At 34.9% G+C, this 14704-nt stretch overlaps 1 protein-coding gene across 10 annotated transcripts in view; it reads right to left on the reverse strand.

Annotated features, from left to right (window-relative positions):
- Positions 1-14704, reverse strand: part of ZNF148 (zinc finger protein 148) — a 147837-nt gene that overhangs the window by 60396 nt on the left and 72737 nt on the right. The gene's annotated exons all lie outside the window — the stretch shown is intronic.

Here is a 14704-nt window from a genome sequence, read left to right on the forward strand (position 1 = left end):
CCACAGCTATGTACAAGACAATTCTAACTACATAATAAGCAAAGAAATACTACAAGCATTAAGATGTCAAAACGTTATCTCATCTTTAGAGCTCAATTCTCATAGATGTGAAGATATGTCCTAACATGTGGAGTGATCATCAGAACTGATGGTACACAGTCTCCCACTCCTCACCACTACATTTTCAAACTATCCTTGAAATGAAAACACAAGTATATTAAAACTAAGAAACTTTCAACTTAACAGGCTCTGAAATACATTTAAAACCCTTGACCCTTCAACCAGAAGAACACAATGAGAAGCCTGAAACCTGGAAGGGGATGCTCACCCAACCATGCTCGCACCCTGATCATGAATTTCCAGCCTTCAGAACTGTGAGAAATAAATTTCTGTTGTTTATAACGTTTAAAAAAAAATCTTGATTAAAAAAATATATATTGATAATACTCCAGGAAGTACAATGTGCTAATGGCTATATTTTCAAAAAATACACTTAAAAAGGGGGTGCTAAAGGTTATAAACATCTTACAGACTTATAGTTTAAAGTCAGAAGACATAGCTGTGTAGAAGGGTTCATGAGGAAAATGCAACATAAGTTAGGAAATTTCAAACTGACAGAATACAAAACTGGAAGTTAGCATAAATTTCTGAAATGTGGGCAGCATCAGAACTGTAAATCAAGGAGAACTCAGGCATAAAAACATGCCTATAAATGATTATTTAGCTAATAATTCTATCAGCTTAGAGAATAGTACTAGTGACCATTCTTGTGGCTTCTTTTAGTGTAATTATTTGAAATATAAAACAGAATGGTAAAGTCACCTCTAACAAGGCTTCAGAATACACATGTTAGCATCTCTGAAGTGATATTTACTGAAACACAGCTACTGAGGCTGGGTATGAGACAAGGAGAAGTGACAACAGACTAAGCAGCTGTTGAACTGCTCTCTCTTATGTTGCAAGGGCACCATAAAGTAGTTCCAAACATTTCTGCTGGCTGATAAATTACAAAGAAACCACGAATATACAGAATGCAGCAATAAGAAAGAATAACATTTTTTAGCATAAGTGTCAGGTAGAATGCAAGATAGATTCACAAATAAGTTCTTCCATTAGCAGCTATTTAAACCAAGGAAGAGCCTTTATGTGCAAATAGTGAAAAAGATTAATACATACATCTGAACCTTTTAGCTATTTCTACATATATGGAGAGTGATCATATTGGTACTAACACTGACAAATGTAAGGTACACTTCTAACATTATCAAAGTATAGAACCAAACTTAGAAGTATCAATGAATCAAAGCACTGTGAATGCTAGTAAGCACACAAACACTACATTTTTAGAATACTCCAATAGGCTTATCACTCATGAATGAAATAAGGTAATCTCCACATATAATACAACCACATACTAAAGTATATGGTCCAGCCTAGGGTACTTAGAAAAGTTATTGGTAAATCCACAAACATAGAGAGACAGGTATGAAAATGACAAGGCAGCTAGCAAGAATGAGGTGCAAAAAGCCTGGGAAAACAAATCTTCACTGGCCCAAGGAAGACTACAATAATCCATAAAGACACAAAATCTTTTTAAGCATGGCAAAAGAGACAAAACTCATCTGTAAGTTTCCTACTTCCTCCTTGAGAAATATCTTTAAACAAAAATCAAGTTCTCAGTGTTACTTTTCACCTAAAATAAACCAAAGTATAATTAATCAAATCAGGTATCTGCAGATGTGTGATTTTGGGGGAAAGAAAAACTTATTAATTTGCTGAATTTTTTGAAATGTACTCATTAGAACATCAAGAAAATCAATAGGCTAGGAAATATGTCAGGTTAAAAAACAAATCTCTCATTTCTCCCCCATGGCTTAATCTTTATCATTTCACCTAGTCCCATGTGCAACCTCCTGCCTACATCTGAGAATGTGAATGTCAATGCTTTACTCACTACCAAATCAGAAAACGTCATCAACACTGTTAATCACCCTACTCATACTTCTTTCTTAAGACTTTACTAAACCCAGACATTTCTCCACCTGAAACTCCTGCTCATCCACTAATCAAAGCTCCATATGGGCCTCCAAATTTCAAGACAAAGGAGGCCATCGGGCATTACCATACTGTGTCACACTTACTTTATACATTCATCTAACTTCTACCCCAACACCCTTTCAAGAGGCAGAGCCCATGCTTCCTCACCCCTTGCCACTTCCCAAGCTGGTTCATTCTTGCAAGTTTTTATATATATATATACACATATATAATTAGGTATATGTATATATAAGATATATACATATATCTTAATTATACTGAAGTATTCCTCATTTTTTATTGTTCTCTCTTTATTCTCCCAACTTTAAACTTTAAACATAGGAGGCCTTTCTATACTGAAAAAAATAAAAGTCTTTCTCTTGATTATAATCACTAGTAATTCATGCCCAGAATCCAGAATGATATAAGTCTTTGTCAAGACTTATATCATGTCTGGCCCAAACATAAACTATCTCACTTTTCTGTTTTTCTGTTTCATGTGCCTGTATCTTATCTTGGTATCTAAAAGGAAGATATTCTTCTTTGATATTTCTCATAACAGCTTTCACTCACTTATTCAATAGCTGCTGCTGCTGCTAAGTCGCTTCAGTCGTGTCCGACTCTGTGCGACCCCATAGACGGCAGCCCACCAGGCTCCCCCGTCCCTGGGATTCTCCAGGCAAGAACACTGGAGTGGGTTGCCATTTCCTTCTCCAATGCATGAAAGTGAAAAGTGAACGTGAAGTCGCTCAGTCGCGTCTGACTCTTAGCGACCCCATGGACTGCAGCCTACCAGGCTCCTCCGTCCATGGGATTTTCCATGCAAGAGTACTGGAGTGGGGTGCCATTGCCTTCTCCGTATTCAATAGCTACTAAGTGTTAAATTCAGTCAGTTTAAAATAATACAATGAAAACTTTAAATTTACTGAGATTCTAACATTGTACAGAGCAAAATACTAGATAAAAAGAACACATTCTAAAATCTTTCCAAAGATCTTAAAATGCAGACGGTAAGTTTTCATGCCTTAAAAAGAAAAAAAGAAAGAAAGGAAAAAAAAAAACCACTAATAAACTAATAAAATGGCACATATTTGGCTCAACCTAAATGAATGACACAAGGCAGGAACCAAATGGAGAAACTCATGAGATCTGAAATAACTGCAAAAAGCTTTCTAGATTGAGTAAGAAACTCAATCAGAGCTGCACGTTTCTCACTCTATCCTCTTTTTATTTTCTTCTTCCACCAAACCTGCTACTCTTCCCAATTACCTTCTTCCACACTCAATAATGTTAATAAGCAATTTAACAAATGTAGGCATACCTAAAATAACACTGCCAGACATAGTATGTGATGAACATTTGATGTGGTTTGCAAATTTTGGTCTACCCCTAACTCCCAAAGTGACCCCTTACAATCATTTGAACTCTTCTTACTCTTTATTCTTAATAACCTACGTCCATATCTATTTCAAGCTTTACAGCATTATAATCTACCAATGTACTCTTCCACAAATAAATTAACATAAGACTGCTTTCTTGCCATTTCCCCAGTGAGGAATATACAAGAGCTCCTTACTGCCCTTACTATCAATTATACTCTTCCCCAGCTCAGCTTTCATGATTCTGCATGATCTCCTTTACAGTAAAGACCTAGGTTACTTGGCAGAAGTATCTGTCCTTACCATCTCTCCATTTCTAAAGCCATATGTTCCCTTCAATTTTCAACTTCACTTTTAGGTATTCTCAATCATCTTCCCACCCCTGCTGAAGAAAAAAGAAAGCATCTTTGTGCTTTCCTCTATACTGTGCTGCTGATTCCACTACTACCCATCTTTCAGGCTCTGCATCTTCCCTGTCTCTAAAATAATCTTACTTCATCAACTACTTCTCTGCCTAAAAGTACACTTAAATTTACCCCATAAAATAATTTCTTGTGGACCAAAATATTTCCAACTTCCATTTTCTTACAGCCGAACTTTTTGAAAGAACAATCTAAAGTATATAAATAATTGCCACCAAACTTAAGAGAAATGGTTATTCTGAGAGTAAAAATAGTACAGTCATATAAAAAGAATGTGTTTAACTATCACTAGAAAGAAACTGTTCGAAAATATTGCCTAGGAAACAAATAGAATCAAAGTGACCACAAGTACAACAAAGTGTTTAAATGTAAAGAGAAAGATATAAAACAATTAGCTTTATTGTAAATATACTGATTTTTCTGGGCTCCAAAATCACTGCAGATGGTGATTGCAGCCATGAAATTAAAAGATGCTTACTCCTTGGAAGAAAAGTTATGACCAACCCAGACAGCATATTAAAACGCAGACATTACTTTGCCAACAAAGGTCTGTCTAGTCAAGGCTATGGTTTTTCCAGTAGTCATGTATGGATGTGAGAGTTGGACTATAAAGAAAGCTGAGCACCGAAGAATTGATGCTTTTGAACTGTGGTGTTGGAGAAGACTCTTGAGAATCCCTTGGACTGCAAGGAAATCCAACCAGTCCATCCTAAAGGAGATCAGTCTTGGGTTAAAGGAGATCAGTCTTGGGTGTTCACTGGTGGGACTGATGTTGAAGCTGAAACTCCAATCTTAGACCACCTGATGCGAAGAGCTGACTCATTGGAAAAGACCCTGATGCTGGGAAAGATTGAGGGCAGGAGGAGAAGGGGATGACAGAGGATGAGATGGTTGGATGGCATCATCGACTCAATGGACACGGGTTTGGGTGGACTCTGGGAGTTGGTGATGGACAGGGACACCTGGTGTGCTGCAGTTCATGGGGTCGCAAAGAGTCGGTCGAACGACTGAGTGACTGAACTGAACTGAAATGATGTTAGCAATATCTGAAAGTACTCACGGAGTCCAGGAAAAGAGAAATTTAACACCAAGAATATATCCCTATGTATATGCATGCATGAGTTTATTTCCAGGATGGTTTTGGAAATAACAGATTTAACCAGTCAACAGGAAGATTTCTAATTCCAAGCTCACCAAGCCACAGAGTAGGGCAGGAAGGAGAAGCAGCACATTGATGGACAGGCCTTGGTGTGAATCATAAACCACAACCCTCCCTTTCTGCCTGACCTGACAGCATGTCAACTTCTGATACAAGCTACATTTGTCAGGGCTTGAGAAAGTCCATAACTATCTTTTGATTTTGAAAAGGTTCAGGGACCCACAGTTCACAACAAACATTCTAATCTACTCCTCTGTAATATTTCTCATTAAAAATTTATATTTTGGTTGCTATATCAGCATTTTACAATTTAGTAACTATAAGATGAACTGGAACAAGTGATCAAATCAAGTTATCTTACCTGAAATAGTGCTGACAATCCCCATCTTACCCAGAAATTCTATTAACTTCTGTATCTTCATGGTTCAAGTTCTTCCCTGTTCCTCACAGAAGTTCTTCTCGATCCATCCTTCCACTATATACATACCTTTATTTTGTAACAGTTTTAGTAAATCTCTATTAAAGTTTTCAAAGTATGGTCCAGGGACTCCAGAAGATCCCTGACACTCTTTCTCATGGGTGGTCCATGAGAGAAAAAAACACTTTCACTATAATACACAGGTTGTTTTTTTCCTCACTCTCCTCTTAAGAGTATATAGCAGCAGTATTCAGAAGCTAACATGTGATGTCACCACAGACTAAATATATTAGCAAATATGAGATAAGCCAGACAATAAACAGATTGTAAAATTTTTAAACTTCACTAAATTTTTTATTTTAGAAAAGTTATATTTCACTAAAAAATATGCTATGTGTTAACATGTAATGCGATTTATTTATAAAAATAAAAATTTTAATGTTTTAATTTATAAAACGGTAAATATCAACATACATAACCAACAGAAGCAAGAGTTCTTAAGAGATTTCAACATTTTTAAGAGCAAAGGGGTTCCAAGGCCAGAAATTTTGAGAACCACTGATCTAGATACATCTTAACTATATTTTGCATTCCCTCCCTTTTCTCCATTCAATCTCGTTCAAAATAGATGCCTTGGCCCAACCAACATAAATTAGTATAGATGTGTGTGCATTTGCCAATTAGCAGACACACACATAATGCCTAACTCTGTGTGCTAAAATCACTAAGAAGCAATGAAACACACCTAGCATCTAAAACTTAGTTTCTAACTACCGTTATCCAAACAAAAGGAACTGGAGTTCCTTGGAGAAGTGACTGATTTCAAAAGGCAAGGAGAACTATATATAAGATGACCTTGGAACATTTTGTGGTGCCAGAAACTAGAGTGCATGTCAAAAGGACACAAGAGCTTGTCTGAAAGAGTTCCTAATGGGCAAGCTGAAACAATGTGAGAAAATAATAAATGGTAGTACCAGATTATAATGCAAAGAATAAAACAAATATCCATTCTGATATAAATGGAATTTTTTTTTAATGGAGGGAAGGGACAGCTACAATTAATGTAAATATAGAAGGAATGAAGAAAATACAAATTCACATTTAGGTAAACACCACATTAATAACTACAGTTGGCAGGACCCACCAATGGATGCTTACATAGGTAGGTAAAATTTTGAGTAGAAATAGGATATTTAAACAGACTCAAACTATTCAATATTTCCTACAAGACATCTGCCAATTACAAAAGAGAAAAAAGTGACTTTAAAATGGGGAAAACTGGCATTTATCACCTTACCAAAGCACAGAGAATGTAGTAACACCAATAATAAGACATATCTCCACATTTTATAATCCCTGATATGATGTTCTGAAATGAGCACAATACTTCTGTGGGATTTGTCAAAAAATAAAAGCACCAATCTAATCATAAGAATATATCAGAAAGACTCAAATTAAAAGTCATTCTATAAAATAAAAAATACCCATCAACTATCAAGGTCATAAAAGATAAGGAAAGACTGAATTGTCATGGAACAGTGGAGACTCAATGGACTACTACTCAGTCATAAAAAAGAATAAACCAACGCTATCTGCAGCAACATGGATGGACATAGAGAATATCATACTAAGTGAAGTAAGTCAGAAAGAGGAAGACAAGTATCGTATGATATCACTGATAACATGGAATCTAAAATACAACACAAATGAATTTATGAAACAGACTCACAGACACAGAAAACAAATTTATGGTTACCAAAGGAAAAAGGTTGTGGAAAAGGGATAAATTAGGACTTTCCGATTGGCAGATATAAACTATTATCTATAAAATAAACAAGACCCTACAGTATAGCACAGAGAATTATATTCAAAATCCTGTTATAAACCATAATGGAAAAGAATATGTGTATAGGTGTACATATACATACACACACATGTATAACTGAGTCACTTTTCTGTAAACCAGAAATCAACACATTGTAAATCTACTACATTTAAGCAAAAAACAGCGTCTATATAGTGTTCTACAAATTTGTGATTCCTCCTCAGCATTAGTAACTAAGATTTATCTAATATTACTATGTGCCAGACACTCTTCTAGGTGCTATGGATACAATGTTTGAAAGGCATGCAGAGAAGGAAGGGGGTGCATGTGGTCTCTATCCTGTATAATCTATTGCACTTAATCCTACAGGAAGACTATGAGGTAAGCATTTTCATCCCATTTCACAAATAAGAAATCTAAGGCTGAGAAAGGTTATTTGTCTAAGAAGGGAAACAAAAACTTACACCCAAATCTTCCAAATCCAGCAACAGAGACCCTAATTACTGTAATCTGTGAATTATTTTTTATCCTCGCATTACCAATGAAGAAACTAAAATATCACAGAGGCAAGTGTCTTACCCAGGCTATCACTGGGACTAGATAGATTTCAACACTAGTACTTAAACCAGGATTTTATATCTTTTAGTTCAGTGCTATTTCCATTACTATAACAGCTTCTTTATAAATCTAATAAATCATTCAAACATTTTAAAATGATTTTTGCACAAACATACTTCATTTTCCCTTATACAAACTATAGTTTGGTTGCTTCCAGAATATAGAAAGAATTTCTAGTGGTTCTAGAGAAAGGAAATAATTTAAAAAATAACAAAGTGGACAAAATGTCAACAATATTTAGATAAAGCATAAGACTTGAATTTCAATCCTACCTCTTCCAATTATTATTGGGTGAACTTGGCTTCCAAAAGTAGTATGGAAAAACAAAAAAAGCACAGGGTGAGAGTTAAAAGAAATAAAATCTAATCCCAAAGAGTAACACTAGCAGTGTCAGAAATGCAATCTACTCCCAAAGAGTGATACTAGCAGTGTCAAGCTAAGCAACTGGAATTTCAGTCATCCATAACTTTCTTCACCCTTAAATGGAGAGAATAATTCTCACAGAATCTCTGCAGAGTTCAAGGGATTATATATGTAAATCATCAACTATGGCATATAGCATTATAGTTGATTTTTGATGCCATTCATTATCATGATTTCCCTGGTGGCTCAGACAGTAAAGCATCTGCCTACAATGCAGGAGACCTAGGTTCGATTCCTGGGTGGGGAAGATCCCCTGGAAAAGGAAATGGCAACCCACTCCAGTACTCTTGCCTGGAAAATCCAAGGATGAAAGACCCTAGTAGGCTATGGTCCATGGGGTTGCAAAGAGTTGGACACGACTGAGCAACTTCACTTTCACTATCATAATCATTTCCTCACCTGTTAAGTAGTGGCAGTAATAATATCCAGTTTATACACATCAGAAAATCCAATGAGATTATACAAAAACTACAAATTCTAAGTAATTATTATTATACAACTGCAGATATGTAATTGCTTAGATATATGGAAGGTTATCAATTTCTATAGAGCATCTCAACTTAATACATCCTATTATCTAAAACTCAATATTGCTAAAAATAAATTCTTTTTTCACATCAGCACCTCCTTCTAAATTCCCTGCTTCTTTCTTCTTCCCCCTGCCTTTCAACAACCCAGTCTCTCGACTATAGACATCTTTTAATTTTCTTCTCCACTCTCAAACCAAGACCAAGTCCAGTTATTTCTCTTTTTCTTAGTATCACACACAAATCTGGAAATTATATTCCATATTTCCTATTCTAGATCATTTTTAAAGAAATTAAGTTGGGACTCTCATATACTACAAGAGGAAGAATAAAATGATCAACATTTGTGGACTATAAATTAGGCAGTATATATCAAGAGTCTTAGGAAATCTAGACAGAAGAAATAATCTCACATGACAACACTACATATAATATCACAATAACATTTACAACTGTAAATAAAGTGCAGTCTAATACACAGTAAAGAAACAGTGAGATAAATTACAAGATAGCTATATGATATACATGAACAAGAAATCTTACTTTTGAATAATTTTAATAATACTGAGATGCTCATGGTTTAAGATTAAATGATATTAATAAATATGGATAAATATACAATTTTACACAAACACAAATACATATGCAGCAAATTTTACACACACAAATATATATGCAGAAAAACAAAGGAAACACTAAAATACTAACAATGAAATGTTAGTAGTGATTATCCTAGAGTAGTAAGATTGCAGCAATTTCTATTATCTTGATAGCTTTTTTAATTTATTTTTTATTTTTTTAATACCAAAAGCATTTTGTATTGGAGTATAGCTGATTAACAACATTGTGATAGTTTAGCTTTCAAATTTGTACCTTTTCTTAACAAACAATGTATTATTTTATAATCCTAAAAAGACATTAAGTCCAATCTTAGTACAAATTCTTAGGATTAATTAAAGAAAAATCTATTTATTATTATCTTAATATACTAACTTATTGAAATATTAAGCCAGCAAAATGAAAGTGAAAAAATTTCTATGGGTGAGTTGGGAAAAAAAGCAAAAGTCATCAAGTAAATCGTGACCCCCTATCTCACATCATCAGCAAAATTCAATTCCAAACAGACTACTGATCTAAATGGGAAAGGAAAACTATAAAGTTTCCAGAAGTTAACAAAGGAAAATATCATCACAACCTTGGGGCAGGCAAAGAACTCTTAAACAGGACACACAAGACACCAGAAGGAAAAGACATAAACTGAACTTCGTTAACACTGACTTCCGTTCATCAAAAGAGTAAAAAGGCAAGTCATAGTGGAAGCATAGAAAAGATAATTGATACATATATATCCAACAAATATAAAAGAATTACCACAAATCTGTAAGAGAAAGGAACACCCTAATAGAAAAAAGAGCAAAATATGAACATGCACCTTACAAAAAAATAATATCCAAATTGTCAGTAAACATGAAAGGCACTCACATTAGTTATCAGTGAAATGCAAACTGGGGGAAAAAAAAAACAAACCCACACTGAAATACTACTACCATCCCACCAAAATAGTTAAAATTAAAGTACTGACAATGCCAAATATCATGGATAGAGAACAATTAGAATAAACTGGCAAATCCATGAGAAAAACTTCTGGATAGTAACTCCTATAGCTGAACATACACATACCCAGCAAACTCCAGGATATAACCAACAGAAATGAGTGCGCACATGCACCAAAGACACATCGAAGAATATCTGCAGCAGGAAGTTCCTTGGCAACCCAGCGGCTAGGACTCAGTGCTCTCACTGCCAGGGCCCAGGTTTGATCCCTGGTCAGGTAACTAAGATCCTGCAAGCCAGGAAACATGTCACCTGACCATCCCCTCCAAAACCTACTTGCAGCAGCACTTTTCAGAACAATCAACATCATGAAACAAGATGCCTATTATGCTACAGAGAATAAATTTTGATATATTCACACTACTGACAATTACACAGAAATGAGAATAAACTACTACTACATCCAATAACCGGAGAAGGCAATGGCAAGCCACTCCAGTATCCTTGCCTAGAAAATCCCATGGATGGAGGAGCCTGGTAGGCTGCAGTCCATGGGGTCGCTAAGAGTCGGACACGACTGAGCAACTTCACTTTCACTTTTCACTTTCACACAATGGAGAAGGCAATGGCAACCCACTCCAGTGTTCTTGCCTGGAGAATCCCAGGGACGGGGGAGCCTGGTGGGCTGCCGTCTATGGGGTCGCACAGAGTCAGACACGACTGAAGCGACTTAGCAGCAGCAGCAGCACATGCAATAACATGGATGGATTTATCTCAAAAAATGCAAAAGAAATCAAATATTAGATAGTACATACAGAATTCAAAAGTCAGGGAAAGCTAACTAACTGTGATAAAAGTGTTCTGATAGGAAGCAGTTATCTTTAGGAATTAGAGGAGTGTTGTGACTAAAAAGGACACAGGGGAGGGCCTCTGGGATGCTGATAATGTTCTATGTCTTAATCAGGGCAGTAATTACACATGTATGTCACTTTTGAGGAAATTCATCACTAACAATTTGTGCACTTTTATTTCAATAGAAAGATATACACCTAGAGAAAAAACATTACAAATATGCAGATATATAGATAGACACAAGAAACATGCTTGTATCATATGGGTATCTATATATACAAGCATGATCCTTTCATCATTATTTCATTCAAACAAATCTAGCAATAACATAAATATTCACCAATAGGGGAGTGATTAAATAAAACAAGGCACATCACTTTATCATTCATTAGAATATGAAAGCAAGCTTTAGGTATAATAACATGGAAATTTCTACAAAATATTATTAAATGAATAATGCAGACTTCAAAAATATACAAAAATAACATCTAATTTGTATAAAATAAAATATATGTATATTTTCATAAGATATATATTTACAAAACACATATAGAAATAAAGACATTTCTGAATGTTTTTCTATAAATTAAAAATTTTCAGGTTATCAGTATTAGCAGTTATCTCTTTGGAATTAGAGTAGAAAACAAGGAACTTTTACTTTTTTTGTTCTCCTCTATACTAATTTTTATAATGACTATGTAGTCCTTTTTACAATAAACTTCATTATACAAGTATGAAAAAAGTCAAAGTACACATCTCTGAGACTGATCTAGCTAGATGGATGCTATCAGAGCCTTGTCTATGACTTCCAATTTGGGCACTACTTGATCTAAGAAAGAGTATAACTCTCACTCAGTACCACTATCTCACAATTCCTGATCAATTAATTAGATATCAAATATCACACAGAACTATATGAAAAGTGTTAGGAAACTAGCTATGTTACTAAAGAATATAGAAAGAAAACTCAATGGCACCCCACTCCAGTACTCTTGCCTGGAAAATCCCATGGATGGAGGAGCCTGGTGGGCTGCAGTCCATGGGGTCGCTGAGGGTCGGACACGACTGAGCAACTTCCCTTTCACTTTTCACTTGAATGCATTGGAGAAGGAAATGGCAACCCACTCCAGTGTTCTTGCCTGGAGAATCCCAGGGATGGGGGAGCCTGGTGGGCTGCCGTCTATGGGGTCACACAGAGTCGGACATGACTGAAGCGACTTAGCAGCAAGGGGAAAAAAAACGTTGAGTCTAACAACTTTAAGAGCACTGGAGAATACTGAAAAATAGACCATTCTAGGTTAGCTCCCTAAAACAACCTACTAATAGAGATACTTTGATTCATTTACTTACCAGGTGAGTCAAAATCAATAATAATAAGCAATAATATGACTCTCATCAGGAAAAACTATAAAGCAAGATTACTTATTCTATGTTTTCTGCTAAAACGGATTCCTATCAAATAGGATACTTTCTAAGAGCCACATAAAAGAGTAAAATCTTGTTTAAAAAAATAACCTTGGGGAACTGATATAAACTACCATCTATTCTCTTTAAAACAAGCTCAATTAATAAATCTGTTTCTGAAAATAATATTCAAAGTGTATGATGAAGTGAAAAGTATTTGAATGGGGGGGGGGGGGGGCGGTACTCCTTAAAGCATGCAGACACAAAAAAAGTCAACACAAATGCCTCAAAAGACAAGGATCCAAGAGCCAATAAACATAAAATTACTTCTGAATCCCTCAAATGAACTTTAAAAGAAATAGAGAGTAGTAAGAACTGGCTATAATAAATAATTTTATTGAAAAGTATACAGTGTAATAGAGATAACAAGTTTGGATTTAGCCAAAAAGAGAGGAAGAAACATATCCTACCAATGACTATTTAAGCAAATAAACAAAATCAAATAGATTTGTCACCTTTCAAGATGACTGTGAAAGATCACTGATACCAATAAATGTAATCCAATCCTGTGACTAAAACAGAGTACAAAATACATGGCAAAATTAGTATTTTTAAATCACTGACACAAATAAAATAATACTTTTTTCTTCTCATTTTGTTAAATAGGAAAGGAAAAGACACTTATTCCAGGACATGTACTCAAATTCCTAGCAACAGCATGTTAAAGTTTTATTCACTGAAGCAAAAGGTATTTGGGGAAATGTCTATACAATCCTTCTTAAACTAATGACAGGATTTAAGGCAACTTTTAAAACTAAAACAAAAGAGAGGTTTTATAGCAATGGCCAAATATGTCTTGAGTTTCCTAAGCCATTAAAATAATCATGAATACAAAATGCATACAAGGATGTCTACAATTCTATTCATATCACTTTCAGAACAGAAATTCATGACTAAAATAAATCTTCATGACTGCTAAAGTATATTTTTTTCAGGAATCACAAACACTTGAAATACTTTACACTTTATTATATCACTATATGACTGGAGCATGATTTTTTTTTTTTATAGCTCCTAATTTACATAAAATGGGATCTTCCCAACCCAGGGAGTGAACCTGGGTCTCCTGCACTACAGGCAGATTCTTTACCAACTCAGCTACCAGCCAATTTCCTTGGGTAGGGAAGATCCCCTGGAGAAGGAAATGGCAACCCACTCCAGTATTCTTGCCTGGAAAATCCCATGGATGGAAGAGCTTGTAGGCCATAGTCCATGGGGTCGCAAAAGAGTTGGACATAACTTGACTATAAACTATTTAAAAAATTCTTTCAAAAAAGTGCAATTCAGTACTTTTCTAGGAAACAAATGTGGCATATATCATTACAAATAACAATTTGTTTCATTCTGTCAATATAAACATGTCTTTTACTCTTCAACATATCTGATATCAGTTGGAAAAATATAGTCCACAAAGTTTCCAATCCCTTTTCTATAAAAAGAATTAAAAGGACAAGCCAAATACTTTTTTTTTCAAATTTCTGAAATTAATTTTTAAGTTGAAAATCTTTCTAACACCACGCTATCCAAAACTTCCTGAAATAATGGAAATATTCTTTATGCTATCTAATACAGAAGTCATTAACCACATGTGACTATTGAGCACTTGAAATGTAGCTAATGCAACTAAGGAACTGAAATACTAATTTTAGTTCATTTTAATTCAAATTTCTAACATACACAAAATTAAGTTCTAATGAGCATACTACAGACATCTGAAAGGTGGCTTGCAGATTGCTGTTGAAAATGTACAGCCACATAGCTGAAGCTGGGTGACTGATTTAGAGTAATACGGTCATGATAAATCCTGAAAGCCAGCAGTTATCACAAATGAAGAACTTTACTTCAACTATCACAGAACAATAGGGAGTTTATACAGGCTACAGAACCTAAACTGTTATTAACAGTTTAAGGAAACACAAACCTCAAGTTTCTGTTTTGAATTAACTAAAAAGTTAATATGAAGTAAAGTTCTGTGACTTCCAAGTGAATTAACAAATAAAAGGACAAAAAAATCAACATGTTCAAT

Source organism: Bubalus kerabau, chromosome 2 (assembly GCF_029407905.1).
Source record: "Bubalus kerabau isolate K-KA32 ecotype Philippines breed swamp buffalo chromosome 2, PCC_UOA_SB_1v2, whole genome shotgun sequence".
In the NCBI taxonomy this organism is placed as follows: Eukaryota; Metazoa; Chordata; class Mammalia; order Artiodactyla; family Bovidae; genus Bubalus; species Bubalus kerabau.